This window comes from Pseudochaenichthys georgianus, unplaced genomic scaffold, assembly GCF_902827115.2.
Source record: "Pseudochaenichthys georgianus unplaced genomic scaffold, fPseGeo1.2 scaffold_1236_arrow_ctg1, whole genome shotgun sequence".
NCBI classification, from domain to species: domain Eukaryota; kingdom Metazoa; phylum Chordata; class Actinopteri; order Perciformes; family Channichthyidae; genus Pseudochaenichthys; species Pseudochaenichthys georgianus.
In genome coordinates, this window is record NW_027262157.1 from 23,287 (window position 1) to 30,000 (window position 6,714).

Genomic DNA, 6,714 nt, shown 5'->3' on the forward strand with positions numbered 1-6,714 from the left:
GTGTTTTGGCACTGACACCAATCAACAGGAGACACTTATCCACACTGTTTAAAGTCTAACCATAACAGGTTAAATATTCATTCCTATGTAAAGGATGAGATCCACACATTTGGGGATAGCTAGCTAACTAGAGCTAACGTTCGCTAGCTAGGTTAGCTTAGGTAAGTTAGCTGACTAGGTAGCTAGACAGAGCGATGGATGGATGGATGGATGGACGGATAGATGGATAGATGGATGGACGGATAGATGGATGGATGGATGGATGGATGGATGGACGGACGGATAGATGGACGGACGGATAGATGGATGGATGGATAGATGGATAGATAGATAGATAGATAGATAGATAGATAGATAGATAGATAGATAGATAGATAGATAGATAGATAGATAGATGGATGGACGGACGGATAGATGGACGGACGGATAGATGGATGGATGGACGGATAGATGGATGGACGGATAGATGGATGGACGGATAGATGGATGGACGGATAGATGGACGGACGGATAGATGGATGGATGGATGGATAGATGGATGGACAGATAGATGGATAGATAGATGGATAGATAGATAGATGGATGGATAGATGGATGGACGGACGGATAGATGGATGGACAGATAGATGGATGGATAGATAGATAGATATATAGATGGATGGATGGGTAGGTAGGTAGGTAAATAGATAGATGTACCCTAGCTAAATAACTAACGTTCGATAGCACACTGACAGGTTAATAGAGGGCACACACTGTTGACTACATGCGGTGGGTACAGATTCTGCATTTCAAATCGGCTCAGCTACATAGCATACTGTACCAAATATCACAGGCTGATGTTACTCTCCACCGGCTTTAATTGTCACGACCTCTGTCTCCCCGTACTTTCAGCCACATTCCCAGTGTTTCTATGACTTTGGCCTTCATTGCTCTTCCTCTGTCAGTAATTATTCCAGCCCTTTTCCCCGGTCGGTTGCCAGATCATAAATGAACCCTCGCCGACTTAATTGGCGTCACCTGCCAAGTGTTTGAGTGCAATGAGCTGTGAGGGCTTGAAATGGTATAAATAGAAAATACTGTAGCACAAAACAGACACGTATCCAAATGCCTGATTGTTTGTGGGTTTAGGGCTTTTTCTTTATATTCCTGCAACCAAGAAAATGGCAAGACGGAATCATTAAGAACAATTAAAAATAAATGGTTGACAAAGAAACTTGGTGTTTAGAGACGTGGATCACATTGGCGTTACATCAGTCATTTCCTCAGGCAAAGTCTGCAGAAATTCAGACGTATAGAACGTGTTCAGAAAGGACTCGAAATGTCTGTTTGAGTTGAGGTTAAGGGTAAGGGTAAGGGTTAGGATACGTCTCCAGGAAATGGAAATAAGTCAATGTAATGTCCCCTGAAGTGATGCATACATGGTATATGCGTGTGTGTGTGTGTGTGTGTGTGTGTGTGTGTGTTGTTGTTGCTGAAACATTCCTAACATCTGCAGCTCTGCGACCGGTCGTTCCTCCTCTCTCCTGTGGTGAATATCAGCTGTTTTGATTTGGCAGGAACTGGGATCTGTGTTCCCTGTGATCCCAGCATGCTGTAAAAATTCCCTTTGATCCTCCTTGCGTTGCACTTCCCCCCCTCCTCCCATTCACAAACACACACTCTGACCTACACACACTCTTCCTCATTTGTGTGGACATGTATCACAACCCTCATTTTATCTTTGTCTCTGTATCTTCCTGACTAAGTCTTGATAACTGGACTTAAACTCACAATGTACACATTCCTTACACACTTAATGTATACAATATCCTGCTTTTTTAATTCTGGTTTATTTCTATTTTTGAGATATTTACATTTAAAGGTCCCATGTCTCGCTTTTCCGGTTATCACCCGTCCCCTTGTGTTCTGTAGCGTTGTGTTTGTGACGTAACGACGACCCAAAAGGACCGAGCCGTTACGTTAAGTCCGCGGACTTCCTCACACACTCAATCTTTTCTCAGCTGCAGCTTCGCCGATTTGTCCTCCCTGAGACGGCGGGACGCGGCGAGGCTGTGAGTCGGTGTTTGAGCACACACACAAAATCCCAGCCAGGCTGCGGGTGTGTGTGTGTGTGTTCGGGCTGGGTTTCGCTGTCTCGCAGACGGCCACTGGGCTCACAGGGAGGGGGGGGACAGGAGCTGCAACAAGCCGTGTAGGACAGAGAGTGAAGACACAGACTCTACACAGATGCCTTGTCTGTTATGCTGCTGCAACAAAATCCCAAATTGGGATCAATAAAGTTATCATCTCATCTCATCTTATCTTTAGATGTAACCGGTCAGATCTTGTTCTACATGTCGCTGCAGGATTCTGTCCTTTCAGCTGAGACAGATTCATATTTAACTTTATTAAATAACACAACTTTGATTTGAAACTTCTATTCTTAACAAATAACTCAGACTCAACGTTTATGGCCAGGTACGTGTTTATGTCACGTTTTATTTGGACTTTTATGTATCTCATTTCCTGTGTTTTCCCTCCCGTCTCATGGTTCCCCTGAGTCTCTCCTCACCTCCTCCCCAGCTGTCTAGTCTTGTGTCCTCTGTCAGTTTATCGTTATTAATTCCTTGATTTCGGCTCTTAGTCTCTGTCTCCGTGTTCTGGATTTCCCTCCTCTGCCGTCCTGTCCCGTCTTCAATGTCTTCCATGGTTTCTTTATTTGCTCCTTTCCTTGTTGTGTAACCTTGCCTCCTCCTGTAGTTGTTGTACTGATCTTGGGACAATGGATGTCTTTGTTGTCTGATGGGGCAAACCTCAACAATCTAAGAAAATAAGTTGGAAGAGAAGGTAAAAAATATAACGATAACAAAAAGACAGTATTTTAAATAAACGATTGAGCATTAAAAAAGTATGAAGACAAGTATTTACACCGGATTTAAATTTAGATTAGAAGCATTTATTTATTTATAACATACAACAACAACAATAACAACAGAGACACGTAGCATTCATTCATACATACAATAATAATGAAATAAAGTGCAGAATTAATTCATGGTATGGTAAATATGTATATGTATGTGAGTGTGATGAATTATGTATTTTGCACAAGCATGGGTTATTGCTCAGGGGAGGAAGAATAAGTGGTGTTAGTGCAAGAGTTCAGTGCCATGAAGAAATGGTCTGTGAGTCTTTTTGTCTTAGCTTTGATTGTTATAGTGCTTTCCTAGTGCTCGAAGACGCCTTACATAACATCAGAACTCTAATCCACGCCTGTCGCCTCCCAGCAGGTTAATAGACAACAGAACCGTAAACACTAAAGACTCTGAATATGAAAAACTACAGTGTTCTATTATATTTTAAAGTGTAAAGGTGATTTCTTGTGGAGTTTCCACCCCACCCTCTCATTCTGTCACCATTTTATATTTCCTCACTTATTAAACTTACTGGTGCATTGGTAAAGCCCCCCCCCCCCCCCCGGTGGGATTAGGCTGAGCACTAATTCCTTCTCCTGAAGCTTTGAAGTCGACTGCCAGGGAAACGCCCGCTCCTTCTTCTTCTTCCTCCAATTTTTCCCCATTTGCATAATCCCACCGCTGCACACAGGCTCATCAGGAGCGGAGACGAGCACACTGGCTCATCAGAGCGGAGACGAGCACACTGGCCTTATATTATATTATAATAATCTGTTCCTATGACTCCATTCATCAGAATATCCATCAGGGATCAATGCATCAGCATGAACACTTCCTCACCACTCTCTGATCATTTTGATAACCGCATCATCGTTAGAGAGGGTAGAAGTACACACATCCTTTACTCAAGTAGAAGTACAGATACTCGTGTTTAGAAATACTCTGGTGAAAGTCGAAGTACTGACTAAACTTCTTATGTCAAAGTAAAGAGGCTTTGAAGTGTACTTCAGTAAAAAGTACCCATAACTAGCAGCTGCTTTAAAGAGTACCTGACCTCCCTTTATATCAATAGAACAATAATGTCATTGTTAGCTAATGAATGTTTCCATGCTGAACAACGGCAACATGACAACGTTTCCATTGGTCCCTCTTCTTTAGAGAAGACCAGGAAGTGATGGATACACGGATCGTGTTCCAACCAATAGGCACGCAGTGACTCTAAAGAATAATGATTACATTACATTACATTGCATTGCATTTAGCTGACGCTTTTATCCAAAGCGACTTACATTCGACCAGGAAGACACAACCTTGAGGAAAACAGAATCATAAAGTACATCAGGTTTCATAGAGCCAATCGTTTCAAGTGCTGCTCAACTGGTTTTAGATAAGCCAGTGCTTTATTAGTATATAAGTGCTCTGTTAGCAGTTCTTTGTTAGTCATTCTATCGCTCGAAGTGGAGTCGAAAGAGATGAGTTTTCAGTCTGGAAGATGTGCAGGCTTTCTGCTGTCCTGATGTCAATGGGAGCTCATTCCACCATCTTGGAGCCAGGATAGCAAACCCACGTGTTTCTGCTGATGGGAACTTCGGTCCCCTTCGCAGCGAGGGTGCAGCGAGTCGTTTGGCTGATGCAGAGCGTAGAGCACGCGCTGGGGTATACGGTTTAACCATGTCCTGGATGTAGGAAGGGCCAGATCCATTCGCAGCATGGTACACAAGTACCAGTGTCTTGAAGTGGATTCTAGCAGTTACCGGAAGCCAGTGGAGGGAGCGGAGGAGCGGCGTGGTGTGGGAACATTCAGGAAGGTTGAAGACCAGACGAGCCGCTGCATTCTGGATGAGCTGCAGAGGTCGGATGGCACATGCAGGTAGACCAGCCAGGAGGGAGTTGCAGTAGTCTAGGCGTGAGGTGACGAGAGCCTGGACCAGAACCTGCGTGGCTCTCTGGGTCAGCTGGGGACGCATCCTCCTGATGTTGTAAAGCGTGTATCTGCAGCAGCGGGTTGTAGCAGCGATGTTTGCAGTGAAGGACAGGTTGTTATCTAGGGTCACACCCAGATTCCTTGCAGTCTGAGTCGGGGAGAGAGCAGAGGTGCCGATGTTGATAGTTAGGTCAAGAGTGGGACAATCTTTTCCCGGAAGGAAAAGCAGTTCAGTTTTGTCAAGGTTGAGCTTGAGGTGATGAGCAGACATCCACTGAGAGATGTCAGCTAGACGAGCAGAGATGCGTGCGACGACCTGGGTCTCTGAGCGGGGAAAGGACAGGATTAGTTGGGTGTCGTCAGCGTAGCAGTGGTATGACTATCCGGGCTAATGACTGATCCGAGCGAGTTTGTGTACAGGGAGAAGAGGAGAGGACCAAGAACAGAGCCCTGAGGGACCCCTGTAGTTAATTGACAAGGGTCGAACTCGGACCCTCTCCAAGTAACCCTGTAGGTACGGTCTTTGAGGTATGAGGTGAGGAGGGAAAGTGCAATGATCACGCACCAAACACACATTCAGACTAAAGGAACCAGCTGTTTGGGAAATGAGAGAAGTAGAAAGTACAAGTATTTGAGTTCAACATGTAAGAAGTAGAAAGTACAGGTATTTGTGTTCAACATGTAAGAAGTAGAAAGTACAGGTATTTGTGTTCAACATGTAAGAAGTAGAAAGTACAGGTATTTGTGTTCAACATGTAAGAAGTAGAAAGTACAGGTATTTGAGTTCAACATGTGAGAAGTAGAAAGTACAGGTATTTGGGTTCAACATGTAAGAAGTAGAAAGTACAGGTATTTGGGTTCAACATGTAAGAAGTAGAAAGTACAGGTATTTGAGTTCAACATATGAGAAGTAGAAAGTACAGGTGTTTGGGTTCAATATGTGAGAAGTAGAAAGTACAGGTATTTGTGTTCAACATGTAAGAAGTAGAAAGTACAGGTATTTGAGTTCAACATGTGAGAAGTAGAAAGTACAGGTATTTGAGTTCAACATGTAAGAAGTAGAAAGTACAGGTATTTGTGTTCAACATGTAAGAAGTAGAAAGTACAGGTATTTGTGTTCAACATGTAAGAAGTAGAAAGTACAGGTATTTGGGTTCAACATGTAAGAAGTAGAAAGTACAGGTATTTGAGTTCAACATGTGAGAAGTAGAAAGTACAGGTATTTGGGTTCAACATGTGAGAAGTAGAAAGTACAGGTATTTGAGTTCAACATGTAAGAAGTAGAAAGTACAGGTATTTGAGTTCAACATGTGAGAAGTAGAAAGTACAGGTATTTGGGTTCAACATGTAAGAAGTAGAAAGTACAGGTATTTGGGTTCAACATGTAAGAAGTAGAAAGTACAGGTATTTGAGTTCAACATGTGAGAAGTAGAAAGTACAGGTATTTGGGTTCAACATGTGAGAAGTAGAAAGTACAGGTATTTGAGTTCAACATGTAAGAAGTAGAAAGTACAGGTATTTGAGTTCAACATGTGAGAAGTAGAAAGTACAGGTATTTGGGTTCAACATGTAAGAAGTAGAAAGTACAGGTATTTGGGTTCAACATGTAAGAAGTAGAAAGTACAGGTATTTGAGTTCAACATATGAGAAGTAGAAAGTACAGGTGTTTGGGTTCAACATGTGAGAAGTAGAAAGTACAGGTATTTGTGTTCAACATGTAAGAAGTAGAAAGTACAGGTATTTGAGTTCAACATGTGAGAAGTAGAAAGTACAGGTATTTGAGTTCAACATGTAAGAAGTAGAAAGTACAGGTATTTGAGTTCAACATGTAAGAAGTAGAAAGTACAGGTATTTGTGTTCAACATGTAAGAAGTAGAAAGTACAGGTATTTGGGTT